At 24.5% G+C, this 17,083-nt stretch overlaps 1 long non-coding RNA gene across 1 annotated transcript in view; it reads left to right on the forward strand.

Moving 5' to 3' along the window:
- The first annotated feature begins 9,808 nt into the window (after positions 1-9,808).
- Positions 9,809-17,083, forward strand: part of LOC124911313 — an 11,204-nt gene continuing 3,929 nt past the window's right edge. Inside the window, exon 1 of the long non-coding RNA XR_007096610.1 lies at positions 9,809-9,820. This is a non-coding gene — a long non-coding RNA (uncharacterized LOC124911313). The remainder of the gene's footprint in view (positions 9,821-17,083) is intronic.

Raw genomic sequence — 17,083 nt, forward strand, 5'->3', positions numbered from 1 at the left:
GGGATCAATATCCGCCATTCAGAATTCTTATTTCTAGAAATTCCATCAATTCGTCAAATTCAAACTACAAAACGAGAAGTAAGAATCACCAATTAAGAATCCCTCCAATTTTGAAAGGGTTTCCCTACAAGCAATGTCCTAAGGATTCCTTGGAAAGTTTCCTCTAAAATAAACTAATTGTATTTGTTTCTTTATTTATATTGATCCTTTTTAATCGAACCAACTAACATGTATCATCATGACTATTGAACATGTAAAGAAATTACCCAATGACCATGGAATTAGTGCTGCTAGTACTAGCAAAGAGGTAATATAGAGTGTTTTTTTTGAGATTTATGTTGAGAACAATGTGTTGTAACAAAATGAAAAACAGGATTTGGAGCTAGATAATAAAATTTGGCAATGGTCAATGGGGAAAGAAAGAAATATTCGATCTTTATTGTCAACTTTACAATTTATGAGAATTTAGTGAATATGTATTTTATTCGAATGTATATTTATATTTATTTGGAATGATGGTTTGAAATGTAAAAATATTAAGTGCTTTGGGTAATAGTAATTGGAAGTCAATAGCTCTTGTTGACATAATAGAAGGGACTGCTGTAAAAAGAGCATATCAATGAGCTTTACTATATTTACATCCAAATAAGTTACAGCAGAAATGTAGTGCTCCTCATCAAAAGCATTGCATAAAAAGTCTTCAAGATTTTACATGTATTTGTGTTGTTACATGAATAATCATGACATTTTAATCATTTTTGTCAAGAAACAGGGAGCAAGAGCGGTTGGAATCGGGAAGCCATGGCAAGGATTAATTGGAAGCATGTTTAAAGAATGATATCCATTTAGTCATCACATCCCATTTCTACATCTAAAGAAAACTCTAGAAAAGAACATTGACTTTGAACTAGATAATAGTCGGATCTCAGCTCAGAAATTCTCAAATTACCTAAAACTTAAAAAATATCAGAAGTAAAACGCAATGACACGCACGAACACTCACCAGAGACCTAATGACAATTCCTCGTCCACTATCTTATTGACGTTAATGAAACGCCGGCTTCAAGGAACAAATGATGAAACAAATATTGTTACTTACTGAACTAAACTAAGTGTGATTGTTCTTAGTGTTTGCACTAGAAATATTCCATGTTTTGATACTTGTTATTGTAATTAATTGTTTCATTCTTGTTTTAAAAAATAAAATAAAATATTTTTTTTAAAACCATCGTCCTAGTCAAACGTTCATTCATTGATTTTATAAAATGTTAGATTTTTAAAATCTTTTCCAGTTTTTAAAGAAAGAAAAATATAACAATAAATTGAATCTTTATTCATTTTAACAATCTTAAGATTAAGATTGATATAGCTAAAACTAATTAGGTTCAAATATAATATAAAATTAAGATTAAAAATAATTAAATAAAAAAATGTTTTTTATTCTTTTTAAATTTGTAGATAATGTTATTCAAATTCTTCTACATATTTTTTTTCTTTGCTGATAAGATCAAAAAGATAACATGGGACAATTTAATTTTATAATATAAATTATTTAATTTAAAACTATAAATATTTTTATTTTATTTAAATATATATTATTAATAATGTAAATAAATTATAATATAGCTTAAATTGTAAAATAAGATAACGTGTAACCAAATTAAGTATTAAAGAGATTAATAAACAATTTAAAATATTATGATAATTCAACAAAATCTATAGGAATAATTTTAACTTGATAATATCGGATAAATTTAAATTTATTACATTTTATTTAAAATTAAGAAGGTATACGAGGGGTCCAAAACCATTGGTATAGTGGTTACAATACCGATGAATTTTTTAAGTTGTCGCTATAATGCCTCAAATACCGAGGACTTTTTAAGTGGTCTCTATTAAACCCCAAATACCTACCATTCGCTAGAATTCCCACAATTGCATATTCTCCAAAAAAATCATTCATAATATTTTTTAAAATAATTTATTTAATAAATAAATTTGATTTGTAATTTGTTTTTCTAATTTAAGATTGACAAGGACAAAATTAAATCTTGTATAGTAAATGCATCATAATATACTTGTTTTATTTAAATATTGTATAATTCATTTTTTCAAAGAATTCGAAACAAATTACAAATATTAACTTAATATCAAACCAGTTTGTTAGTATTTTATAATATAAATTAAAGTAAACATTTTTGTTTAATAAAGATTATGTTTATCCCATATTTATCAAACCCTCACAAAAACAGCTAGACATATATTTATTAAAGTTTGTGTCTACACAAGTTGTTAGGTTACTAAATTTATTAATTTATTAAATTTATTAATAAGAAATGATTGGACAATAAAATTGGACAAAAAACGACGTGGCGTAATTTAATTAGTCCAAAAATAAATTAATTTTTCTCTTTTCTCTTTTTCCTCATAATTTTTTTCTTCTAACAAAAAAAAAAAAAAATATAACATTTTTAGATTATTTCAATTGATTAAATCAATTACTTCAAAGTTATATTATAAAATAAAAAATTCTATAATAATATTATAATTAGTTTTCATTCACTACCTTTATCAAGCACATGCTTCCTAGTAAGATACATAGAGATAGGAAAATAATGAGTTGTTTGTTTTGGATTTATTTAAAAGTTAAATAATATTTTATACAATGTCACATTATTTCATTTCTAATTTTTTCCGCCTATAGGGCTAAGATTCTTTAAATGCTCTCAATCATTATATAAAATATTATTAAATTTTCAAATAAATCCAAAACAAACAATTCCTTATTTTCCCATCTCTATGTGTCTTATTAGGAAGCATGTGCTAGATAAAGGTAGTGAATGAAAACTAATTATAATATTATTTTGATTATTATAGGATTTTTTATTTTATAATATAACTTTCAAGTAATTGATTTAATCAATTGAAATAATCTAAAAATGTTTCTCAATGGATTAAAGGGCACGACTTCAATTCTTTAAATGATAATATAAGTATAGAAAAAAGTATTATGAATTTAGTTTCACATTATCATATTAAGATTGTTAAAATTTCGAGTTGAATTTCAAAATTATACGATTTTACAATTTTAGATAAGGTTAATAAGTCTAATTTTAAATAAACTCTTAAATAGGTAAACTCTTACCATTTTAAATTTACGAGATTATAAATAATTTCGATCTTAAAATTTTATACTATTTTACATTAAACTAAATAAATTTATATTTATAGATTAAAAAATGTTATTATTTATTCAAATAAATAAATAATTATAATTAATTTTATAAATATATTTTTTTAGTGTTATTTACTTATTATTATTTTTTAATTAATTTATATTTAAATATATAAAATTTTAAAACTAACTAGATATAAAATACTTAATGTATATATAAATAATAATAATATAACTACTCTTTTTTTATCTTCAAATTAAGTTTTTATAATTGGTTAACGATTTTACTTAATTAAACTATCGATATGACTTCATTAAACTAACAACTTTATTACCTTATTGATATACGTATCAATAAACTTTATTACCTTATTGATATACGTATCAATAAGGACTCTATTAATGATATTATTGTTACTGATATACAGCATTGTCAAAGGAAAGACTGGTCATATTAATAACGAATCTCTCTATTAATGATATTATTGTTACTGATATACAGCATTGTCAAAGGAAAGACTGGTCATATTAATAACGAATCTCCCTTTGTCAATGCCGTTAAATATAACAGTAATATCAAAAGCATTGTCGTTACTAAGGCCGTTAGTAACGCCTTTCCTTTGTCAATGTCTTTACTGATATTTAAATGTATTTTATTTTTATTTTAGTTATTAATATACTTGTAAAAAATATTAAATATTAAATATTTGATTATTAAAAATATTTATATAATTCAAAAATACTAATCCAAATATCATAATCCAAAAATACTTAATCCAACTATCATAATCCAAAAATACTTAATCCAAAAATACTTTAATCATTTCAATACTCTAATCAAATCAAGTAGAAGGGGGAGCCCGTCGGGAAACATAGATAATATCATAATAATTTGATTCTTCATCGGAACCATTTCTTTCCTTATTTGGCCACGCTGAGCCTCAGAGTGCTGTCTCTCATTCTTAATCTCAATCTCTTCACGTGACAATTGTCTCTAAGCCTCACACTCCTCTCGCATCTGTATCATCTTTGATTCACGCTCCTTTCGGAGCTTTTGCATCTACAATTCACGGTCCTATCGCATTTTGCGCATTTCCTCCTGTAGAGCCCGGTTATCATCACGTAATTGCTGAGTGTCTGATTTTGAATAGAGTTAATCCGTACAGGACCAATTTTCGGATGTACAGTAACAAATACAAAATAAATTTAAATGATTATAAGCATAATAAACCCAACTAAAATAAACTATTTAAACAAATAAATACATATTCACTTGGACATATATAATTTATTTTAATTTGGATATATAGAAAAACTAGTTTACTTCAAGAAAATTGTGAAAATGAAAAAAAAAAACGGTTATGACCCTAATTTGATTTGAATTATGAAAATTTAATGACTAATGTGGTAAAATAATTTACATTTTAATGTTTTTGAAGGACCTTTTATCAATATTTTGGGATCTTGGCAAAAATATTTAAAAAATAATCAATAAATTAAAAAGATTTATCCTTTAACAAATAAAAATATTAACTTTCACAGAAGCGTTGTTTTCAATTTCAGTTTTTTGTTTAGTTCTTTTAAAGTTTTTGTTTGATTATCCCTTGTCCCGGCCCTTTCCTCTATCATAATAATATAGAGGAATGAATCTGCTGAAGTGAGTCAGACCACATGATCATGTAAATTGTAAATGAAAAGTCTCATTGATCTCATTTTTCTTTTTCCTTTTTAAGTTACTTTAGAATAATATTTTAATATATATAAATATTTTTCAAATATCAAAATCAACTTTTTAAGAATCATCCCTCCCTTAAAGTAAATGTTTTTTTTTTTTTTTTTTTTACTTTAGGAGAGGAATATGTCTAAATGGATGGATTGAATCACTCATTTCAGGTCAACACATGCATTGGGGGAGGAAGGTTTGTAAAGAGATTATTTTTGCAAGTATTTTCAAGTATTAGTTTATTAATTAACACATAATTAAATTAATTTAAACTTTACCATCCTTGAAAAAAAATATTTGAAAAAAAAACAAGTTTTTTAAATGTTGGTCTTTTCGGATTTTAATATGTTATTATAAATTCATATAACTATCACTTTAAATATCAAAGAACTAATTTTATCAATTAAAATAATAAAATATTTTTTATTTTATTTTTATAAAATTTATAAACTTAAATAAAAGATAATAATATTTCAACCAATTAAAATTTAAAAAACATACTTTTATATCAAACAAATTGTTTTTACACAAAACTATAGAAAAAAAAAGCTCAAATAACCAAAATGAAACAAACTAAAAAAGAATGAAGAAGTTGAGAACATAAAGGATTTTGAAAATCATTTAAATGAGAACACAAAAATTGTTCTACAAGGGTAATCTTCACAATGCTAACAAAAGTATTTGATTTGATTTCAATTTTTCTTCTATCACTCTTATAATTTAATTTAAGATCTTGATTTATTCTTTGTAGAGGAACCAATCAAAATAAAATTAATAGCGATATAAAGCAATTATGCGACATGAAGCAAATGGACACTACATCGCCTAGAGCACATGTTGTAGTCAATGACAAATATGTAGATGGATGAGTTGACACATTATTACCTATTGTGTTACTAGTTCATTATCTTAGGTTTTATTACAGAATTAATTAAATAAGTCTTCATGAAATCCCAATGTTGTTTTTGGATACATAATTATCAACATTGTTCATTTTATTCTTATATTGCTCATTAAACTTTAACAAATACATGCTTTTGATTAGTCTTATTGTGTAATTAAGAGAATTTAGTCTCAACGAAGTTAGTACTATCACGTAATTTTGTACTTATGATTTTATCTTTGTGCTTAAACGATTTTTTTATTAAATATATCATTTTAAAAAAACGTACTATCACTTAATTTAAATTTTGAGTAGCTTAAAAATAAATAATAAAAAGCATTTAAATAAAGTATTTTTATTTATTTGACTATTCATTTTTCAATAATTTTATTTAAATTGTACACTTTAAAGCATGACACCTGAAAATAATAGTAATAAAAAAAATTAACTTCAAATCGATCAGTCTGTTTTGAGGCGCAGTTATGGTCACTAGTAAAAAAAGCTCAATAACGACGGTAGGGGTCGTCAGTATTAAGATATACACCGTCACTATAAATAATTTGGGAAGACAAAAAAACAGTTGTCAATCGTCAGCATTGCCCTTGTCCTTATTGCCCCAAAACACATATACGACCATTTTAGTACCGTCGTTATAAAGCCCTTTATGCCGATGGCTTTCGCCATCGCCATAGAATACTCTATGTCGACCACTCTTACCTTCGCCATAGAGGACTCTATTACGACCCCTCTTACCGTCGCCATAGAGGACTCTATGACGACCACTCTTACTGTCGCCATAAAAGACTTTAATACGACCACTCTTACCGTCGTCCTAGAAGACTCTATGACGACCACTCTTATCGTCGCTATAGATGACTCTACGACGACCACTCTTACCATTGTCATAGTGGACTTAATGACGACCACTCTTACCATCGCTATAAAATGTTCTATGGCGACCACTTTTACACTATTGAGTAACCTATTTGTAGTGTCATTATAAAATATTAAAACAAACTAGATAATATGATTAAAATATAAAATTAACAGAAAATATTATAAAAAAAATTAGTTTCAAAGTTTTAATAACCATTTCCAGTAATTATGTTACAATTATTTCCTTACTATAAAATGAAAATCGAAATTGCATTATAATTTTAACAAAATGACTAATTTCAAGTAAAGGAAGTGAGAAAATTTTCGGAGAAAATTCATCTGCTCCACTTCACACTTTAAATGAATCATCCTTAAAGCACACAAACTAGATTTACTTCGTCCACCTGAACCAAAAATAAAAGAGAATTATGCACACATTTTACACAACTATTAGATCATTTTATTTGATCGATTTTGAACTACAAATATCAACTATATAATCCTTTTAACCATAATACATATCAAATCCTAATATCAGTATATCATTAATGATCATTCTATTTTTTCAATTTTGAACCATAAAGATCAACTATATAATATTTATTTTAAAAATATTAATACATAAATTATATCAAATCTTATAATATAGCATTCATGATCATTCTACTTAATCAATTTTGAACCATAAAGATCAACTATATTAAAAATACATCAATGGAGAGAAAAGTGATGTGAGAAAACTTAAGCAAGAAGAGCAATAAACTATTGACTCCTAGCAAATCAATCATGTTCCTTCCATTTGTAGTCAATTGAGATTCCTATTATAACTTTTCTCTTATATCAATTATTATGAAAATTACAATCTATAAATTACAAAAACAAAAGTCTTCAATATTTTTTTTAAAAATCTCTATATTTATGAATTTGAAGAACCTATCAATAATAATAAAAAAAACTAATTGTAATCAGCATAATAGTGAAAACATCACTAAAATTTATATAACAAGTTAAAATCATAATATTATTTTCACGCTAGACTCTTTACAAAAATTTAAATTATTTAAGACAATTCAAATCCAAGTGTTAATGACAACTAACACAAAATTCCGTACGCTTTGTCATGTGGGTCAATAATTGTCTATCATATTTATTTCTAAATCTATCTAACGAAAGGTAAGATGATAAAAGTTTATACTTTAGATTTGATGAATTAATGATCAACACGCGAGAACTCTGAAAAATTTTAACGACAAGAATGAAGATGAATACCTGAAATACTATTAAGTCATTAGGACATAGAAATAATTAAAATCACTTATGAATGACAAAACAATGTGTCTTGAACAGAGCAAATGAGCAATGTTTAATCAATAAAAAAATTCAGCGACAAAAATGATGATAAATACTGTGATCTCTTTTTTCCTTTTGGAATAGGGGCGATAGCCAAACAATTAACTTACCGTTACATATATCTTTTTCTTATTAACTAAATTCAGCTGAAAATTTTTACCCACTTCAAAGTATTTAATCTTTATTCCATTCAAAACAATAACCACTTGAATCATGTAAGCTACATCTTTAATAATTCTCATATTCTTTGAGGTTAACCACTCATCAATTATACCTTGTTCATTTATCTTTCTAATCCTACCAGAAAAAAACTTGCATCAAAATCATTGAATATTCAATAATATATCCTTGAACCTTTTGATTCAACTATCCCCACTATACATAATAAAGTTTGGCCTAAAGGATAATTTCATGAACATAAATTGAAACATAATAACCAAAGATTGAAGTTAGAGACTTTTGAGAAGCTAAGGGACAAAATGAGAATTTGGAGAGCACCAAAATAATATGAAATTCATAATTTATATAGTGAATGGAAGTTTGTTTATTAGTTAATTATGTATTTTTATGCTTTCAAGTTAATTATGTGGTGGACAACTTTATATAAAAAATCATATAATACTATTATTTGGTAATATTAGAAGTTTTTAGTCACTTTGGGGATCCAAAATTTATTTATTTTTCTTAAACGACCAAATTAAACAAAAATGCAATGATTGACATAGAGAACTAAAAATCAACCCTTATATTTGAAAAGGGTAAACAAAGAACTAACTTGTGATGATTGTTTGAGCTATATCTTCCCAATACTGTATCTTTGAGTAACGATATTCAAGGAAATGTTTGATTTCCATGCCATTGATTCTTCAAATGAAAAAAACACAGGAATGGTAGAACAGAAAAATAAGTGGATTGTAGTACTATAGTGTTTCTCAAATAAAACCAAAAAAAAAATTTCAAGAAGATACTAAATTAAAGATGTGTTAAAAATGTAGGATCCATGTAATTTTAATAACCTAACTATTAGTGAACATTATGTAGGATAGTAACTTTGATTCGGATTGGTTAAACTTTTAGGTCTTCCTCCCCAAGAGGAGAAGACTACAGACAATTTTGATACATTTCTCATTGTTTTTAATTCATTTGTATTGAAATGGCCCACACACTAACGAAGTAAACATTTTAAGAAAAATAAAAATTAATCAAGAGAGAAACAAACATGACAAGAATTAACATAAAATAAAGAGTGGAACAAGTACATGTACACTATTTCAACCTCACTTTTTATATTTCAACCTGCAATTATATGAAAGTGAATTAGTTAAATTTTCACTAAAGAAAAGGAATTTTAGTATATTGTTTTAGACAATGATAGAAGTGTTATAAATATGTTTAATTACAAAAACTATATATATATATATTTCATAATAAGCAACTCCATACTCTAAAAATTAGTTAAGTTCTTCAAAATTTTATAGGTATTTGTGTTGTTATAGGAATAATAATGACATTTTAATTAAGTTTTATTAATTATTAAAAGTGATGTTAGTTCATCCACGTTAATATAGAAACACAATTATATGCCATAGAAATCTTAAAATTGATGTTTCTTTTTGTCTAATTTTCATCTCAATCACTAATTCTAACTACATCATTGCCTAATGGTTTTCATCAATGACCATAACTACAAAAAGAAGACCCAATTCATCATGACTAGATTATTCATGCTAGATCACTTTATTATTAGGTATAAACATTGGTAGGTAATGTCATTTAAATAATTTTTAAATATCCCAATCATTCTTTTCTTTAAGTTACTCAATTTATAATCAAAATCTTAAAATACTCAATAAAAAAAATGGACTCAAATACCTAAAATTTTGAATAGAATTAGAAGGACATAAATGTGATGTCATCCAAGTTGCCCTTTCCATTCTATTTAAAACTTTCTATATTAGTCTTTATTTTTAAAAAAATATTGGATCCGAATTTAATCTAGAATTATCAATATAATCATAACTCAATAAATAAAAATATTCTTAATATGAACCAAACCAAAATAAAATAAGATTCATTTAACACTTTAAATACTTAAACTATTGTAATAAACCCAAATCAGAATTAACTACAAATTAGAATAAGTAGCTAACAAATATGTACAAATAAAATCCTAAAATATAATTTTTGTTTAAATCTATTTACACTTCTCCGGACAAGGCGGAGGCCAGAAATACATTAGTATAAAGTGGACAATAACGCAAAAATTTATTTGTTTGATATATATTATTATCATGTATGCCCTAATAGTTAGTGCAGCTCTAATAGTTTTAATGAATTAATGTCTGCGTGCGCTAAAATGAACAATTCGTCAGCAAAACATAAATAGGTTACCTCCTCTATCTCGTTTTCCGCACTTTTATTTCACCAACAAAAAGTTCTCACTTGCACAAATAATAAATAAAAACTATACATACTAATTTTCTTTTAAATGGTTGAAATAGAATGATATCACCTACATAAATTCTTAGATTGAAAGTTAACATTGACATAAATAAACTTTCTAAATCATCTATAATAATACCTTTTACAACAACAAAAAAATTATTAAAAAGCAAATTAAATTTACTTGTAGGTTAATATTTTATATAAAGAAAAAATATATTGCTTTTGTTGATTATACACATATGTCTTAACTACTTGAATAAAATAATAAAATGAATATGAAAATATGTCTCCTAGCTATGAACCACACCCTATAGAAGGCATCTAGACATAATATATTATAGTGACTTTATACACCATTTTGGATAAACTATAAAGATAATTATTCAATAAAAAGAGCTGAATATTCCTAATTTCACTAGATCCTGGTTATAAGATGTCATGCCATGAATAATTAATCACTTATTATTAGTATTTTTTATTTTTACTTATGAACTATTAATCTAAGGACTTGATTGATATGGTTATTTGAGATTTTTGTGTAAAATCCACAAATAACCCAAGAAGAAATATGTATTTTTATTTTTTTTTTGTTATTAGTAACGTTGAAGGTTGGTTTTGTATCAAATTATATGTTTGTTTGGTTAAATTATTTAATTAACTTAATCAAATCAAACATTATTTCACTCTCATTTTCATACATTACTTTAATCAATTCAATAACTAAATATTAAAATAATTTATATTTTAAATTATTATTTTTATTTTATTATTATATATTAATGCTCTTTAAATTTTTTCACCAAAAAATTTCAACTACTCAAAATCATCATCAATCAATACTTTTTAAATAAGGTTATTTTAAAACTCGAATCTAAACCAGCCCTAATTTAACATTTGGTGATAGTTATTCTAAAATCATTTGATTTATACAAGTTCTATAGGTTTTGTTATGTTAAGTTATTTCATACTTTATTTTCATTATTTAAATTTTAAATATAAAAAATATTTTAATAATTCATTCTAAAAAACACTCAAAAAAAACTTACAATTTATTTATCAAATAATTATTTTCAAAAAAATCATAAATCCAAAACAAAAACCAAGACCAAACAATTTCTTAGAGGTGTCAGCAATGCACAGTAAAGATGACCTAAAATAATATAGCTTTGGCAATAAAGTTTATACATATAATTAATATTGCTGAACATATATATATATATATATATATATATATATATATATATATATATATATATATATATATATATATATATATATATATATATATATATATATATATATATATATATATATATATATATATATATATATATATATATATATATATATATATATATATATATATATATATATATATATTTATAAATGACTTTCTTGAGAAAATAATAATGAATATTAAAACCTAATAACAAGCTAGACATTATAGGATACACATGTTTGTTTTGATCACTTTACTATTAGGTATAAGCATTGGTAGGTATTGATCATTTAAATAATTTTTAAATTTCCCAAACATTTTTTTATACTTATTCTCTCTTTAATTTAATCAATTTATAAATCAAAATCTTAAAATACTTAATAAAAAATAATTTGGACCCAGGTTTAATCTCCAATATTAAATCACGTTTCTAATTAATAATATTAATAATTTAAATATAACTTATTATAATAAATAAATAAAATAAATAAAATAACAATATATTACAAATATAATTAATTTATTTTAAAATGGCTTATATATTAAAAACTTCAAACTAAATTTAAATCATTAAAACTATTAATGATTTTTTTTAATATTATGAAAAATATTCTTTTAAATAACGATTTATAATATTTATTTATCAGAATAAATTCATAGATAATAATGATTTATAATATACATTTATTAGAAGATGAATTTATTCTAATAAATATATATTATAAATCATTATTTAAAAGAATAATCTTTATAATATTAAAAAAATCATTAATAATTTTAAATAATATATTATAATTAAAATTTTAGTTTGAATTTTGTAATAAACTTAACCATTTTAATATATATATATATATATTATAATTATATATAATATACTGTTATTTTATTATTTATTAGATTTATAATATATTGTTATTTAAATTATTAATCTTATTAAATTATTTTAATAATTATAAATAAAATGTATATATACAAATTAAAAATATTGATCCTATTAAAAAAAATAATAGTTTCAAATGTTTTATTATTTTTATTTTTTTTAATAAAATAATAAAATTAAATATGTAAATCTATATTTAAAACATAAAAAATGTTAACTAGTGGCTTCTAACATAAACTGCTGATATTCTTCATTTTTAACTATTCTAATAACTTCATATATTTAAATAATATATATATATATATATATATATATATATATATATATATTTACATCCTCGTAAATTATTATATTATATTGTTTGGTTCTTTAAATACTCTGAATGAGTATATATAAATTAAAATTTCTTAGAAAGTATGTTTGTCTTTGTGGGGGTATATATGAACCGTTAACTTATTATACTCTTTCACTAAATTGAAAATATAGTTAAGCATGATAATATGTAATTATTGAGAGAAATTGAAAACAATAAAGGAAATATATTATTCAAATAAAATAAATAAAGGGAGTAATAGGATGAGGAAACTTGACATCAAGAACTAATTGCTTTATTCATTTTCATGATCCATTTTTTAAATTTTCGCTCCCAATCATTTCTAAAAAAGGAAATTAAAATTGAAGATTAGACGGTGATAACACTGCATCGCTTAAAGAGGATGTACTTGACGGAGGGAAAGAGAAAGTCTCCGTTAACAGCATCGTTAGTAGCGAATTTACCTTGGCCAAAATCCATCCTAGCAGAACAGAGTACATGAATATGGTACTTACGGGTATTTAAAATCCAGACCTTCCAACTTACATTACCATCAAGCTTAATAGTAAGATTAATAATCCCGTTTAACTGATCCTGTTTAAGAAAAGGTAAGTTGAACGGAGAAATTGGTACGTTGGTAGCGTTGATAAACAAAGACCAAACATTAGCCTCCATATTTTTCTGATATGAACGTGGAATGTTTGTTTCGTAAGTGACTCGTTGATTCTTGTATTCTCCGTAGATACTCAGCTCGTGGTAATAGATATCCGCCAAAAGACCGTTTTGGTTTTTGGAGGCGATGGTGATTTGTAGAGTGGAGGAGAGGAGGGTCGTCGACGATGGCGGCGCCCCCGTGCAGAGGTTGAAGGTGAAAATGGTGGCGTCTTGAATGATGAATTCTGGTTTTGTGGGATGAACAAAACGTATGATGAGGAAGATTATTATGGCCATTATTTTGAAGATGAGTGCCCAGCTGAGATAGGTAATGGATTTTGGAGGATCGTGTTCAGAATCATTGTTGCCGTTGCCGTTGCCGTTGCCGTTGCCGTTGCCGTTGCCGTTGCCGTTGCCGTTGCCGTTGCCGTTGCTTATTATATAATTTTCCAAGTCAGCTGTTCTTGGATCAGGTTCAGTACCATCGTTGTGTTTGCGGTTTTTATCCTCTACATATGTTTTGAAGTCAAAATTTGGAAAACCAAATCTTGATCTTGATGATTTTTCGTTGATAGGCGCCATTCTCTTAATAAAGGCTTGCTTACATTTCTAAAGATAGAGTAATGCAATTGTTTACACTGAAAATGGAATTCAGCCTAAAGTGTGGCTTAGGGTTTCTTAGAGAAGAATTAGGCCTATTTATTTAGAGAAATGGAGTTGGAATTTGGTTGAGAGATAAAAAGAAATATTTTTAAATATAAAATATTTTAATATTTTAATTAATAAATAAAGTGACTTGATAGGAAAATCTGAGAGTGAGAGTGAGAGTGAGAGTGAGAGTGAGAGTGAGAGTGAGAGTGAGAGTGAGAGTGAGAGTGAGAGTGAGAGAATTGATGTACCAAAAAGCTATATTTATTAAATTAATAAAGATGCTTACTTTTAATTTTATTAAATAATGGTGTTAAAAAACAGAAGTGTTTACACACATTTCATAATTTTTAATATCTGTCATATTTATTAGATCAATTTTTATAATTCTAAAATTAGAATAAAATATTTAATCTTAATTTTATTAAATTAACTATATTAAATATTATGAAACTTAAATCAAGACAATAAAACATAAAATAAATTAGAAAAATTAATTTGAAAATATTTAACTATTAGAATATAAAAAAATTAGATATTAGACACATTTACAAAAAAAAAAAAAAAAAAAAAAAAACAATTATAAAAAAAACCAATGAAATTTAGTTGAAAAACATTTAAAACTTCTATACAGAGAAAATCTAAAAAATGTGAAAGAGGGAGAGTATAACATATATAAAAATGGATATTCATAAATATAATTAGAACATCTTCACTCCACTTATGGTTCCTAAAGAGTGTCTTTATACATTAATATATATATATATATATATATATATATATATATATATATATATATATATATATATATATATATATATATATATATATATATATATATATAATTATTGGAACATATTTAATATGCTGTTTTTAGGACTTTTTTTAAAATTTTACATAGTTTTCAAAATTTCTAAATATCATATAGGTATCATTTTAACTATCATTATTTTTATTAAACTTAATCATCTAATTAACTAATTAAAAACTCACATAGTTTAAGAGAAATGAGCATGTGAATATGATAGTGGTGGTCCTATACATTTAAATCATAATTCCGTCATTGTACAAATTAATAAGTATATTATTTGTTATATTATTTGGTTCTTTAAATACTCTCAATGAGTATATATAAATTAAAATTTCAAATAATCCAAAACAAACATGTAACCATACTTTTCTAATATGTAAGTCTTTGTCTTTCTTTGTGGGGGTATATAGTCTGTCTCACTATGTCTGTCTTTGTTGGGTATGCCTATAAAATGTTAACTAATTTATAAATTATAATATATATATATAAATCTATATATATATATAAATCTATATATATATATATATATATATATATATATATATATATGCATTAACACTTTGCCTTGTTTTAGGAAGTGGTTATTGATTTTTTTTTTATCAACTTAATATATCACTTCAATCATATAATCAATTTCTTTATCTATTAACATACAAAAAAAAAATATCCTTTATTTTTTAATATAAATTAATTATTAAATTAAAATTAATAGAAAGAAAGGTAATTTGGTAGAAAAAAAAAATTAGATTTAGTCAAACAAACTCTAATAACTCAAGCAAAACCTCAATAATTAAAAACATAACCCCAATAATTATGAAATGAGCTAAGAACAAAAAGAATGAATTTGATAATTTTATCTTGGGAACTGACTTATAAATTGAAAATACAATTAATCATAATAATATGTTATTATTGAAATTGAAATGATAGAGCGCAAGAATTCGTATAGTCATTCTCATGAGATGAAGTACATATCTATTAAAAATTATTATATCTTATAATATTTATAATATAAAATTAATATATTTAAATAAACAAATTAAACTTAATATTTATTATCATATTCATTTGAGAAATGATTTGAGCAACAAAGTTATAACAAGACTAAGACCACGAATTCGATGTAAGAGAGGAAATAAAAAAGTAAATTAAATTTTTTCCCATCTCTTCGTATTCTTTTTTATTTTTCTTTTCTTATCTCTTCAGTTTATCACGACTTTGGCTACTTCTTCGACGATTTCAGCGTTCCCTTCTTCCGCGATTTCAACGATTTTTCCTTCTTTTCACTAGTATAAAAAAGGGTATTAGTAAGGGCAAAAACCGTTACTGAAAGCCTCAAAAACCGTTTGTGATAACTTTCATTCGATACAGAAACGAACGTTAATGATAGTCTTCAAGTATCGATAACGGCTTTCGAAAGCCGTTACTGATACACATATAACAACAGTAACGGTTTTAACCAAGGTTAAACCGTTACAGATAAAGCGTTACTAGTAACGATTTTCTTATTTATAAAACCGTTATTGATATATGAATAGTAACGATTTTATTATGTTTAATACCGTTACTAAAAACATAATCGTTTTTTTAATATTTCATATTTGTACCTATATAAACGATAATAATCCATTTTACAAAACCATTAATATATTCTAAAACCACAATCATCAATCTAAAGACCACAATCATAATCCAAAAACTACAATCATCCACAAACTACAATAATAAATTCACAATTCATCAATCCACATAAACCATAAATCACGCTCTTGTATTGATTGTTATCCTTTTGAGAACTCTGTTGACGAGCACTCCGTCTAACACCAACACGCCCGAAATAGATAGGCTTACTTTTTTTTCAATTAAATTAATATTCTAATTCGAAATCAAACAGAGATTGGTGTTTTGTTAAAAAAATCCAAAAATGCAGATTTTATTATCGTATCTTTCGTAAGAGAAAAATAAGGTAAGCTGAGAAATCCTTTTTTATTGAACGTGTTCATTCATTTTGACTCCTTTATCATATTCATTTCTATTTTACCGTCCCGGAGAATGAACTCCGGGAAACTCTCTTTAAATTATTCGGACGCATTACTTTCAATTTAC

Source organism: Impatiens glandulifera, chromosome 8 (genome assembly GCF_907164915.1).
Source record: "Impatiens glandulifera chromosome 8, dImpGla2.1, whole genome shotgun sequence".
NCBI lineage: Eukaryota > Viridiplantae > Streptophyta > Magnoliopsida > Ericales > Balsaminaceae > Impatiens > Impatiens glandulifera.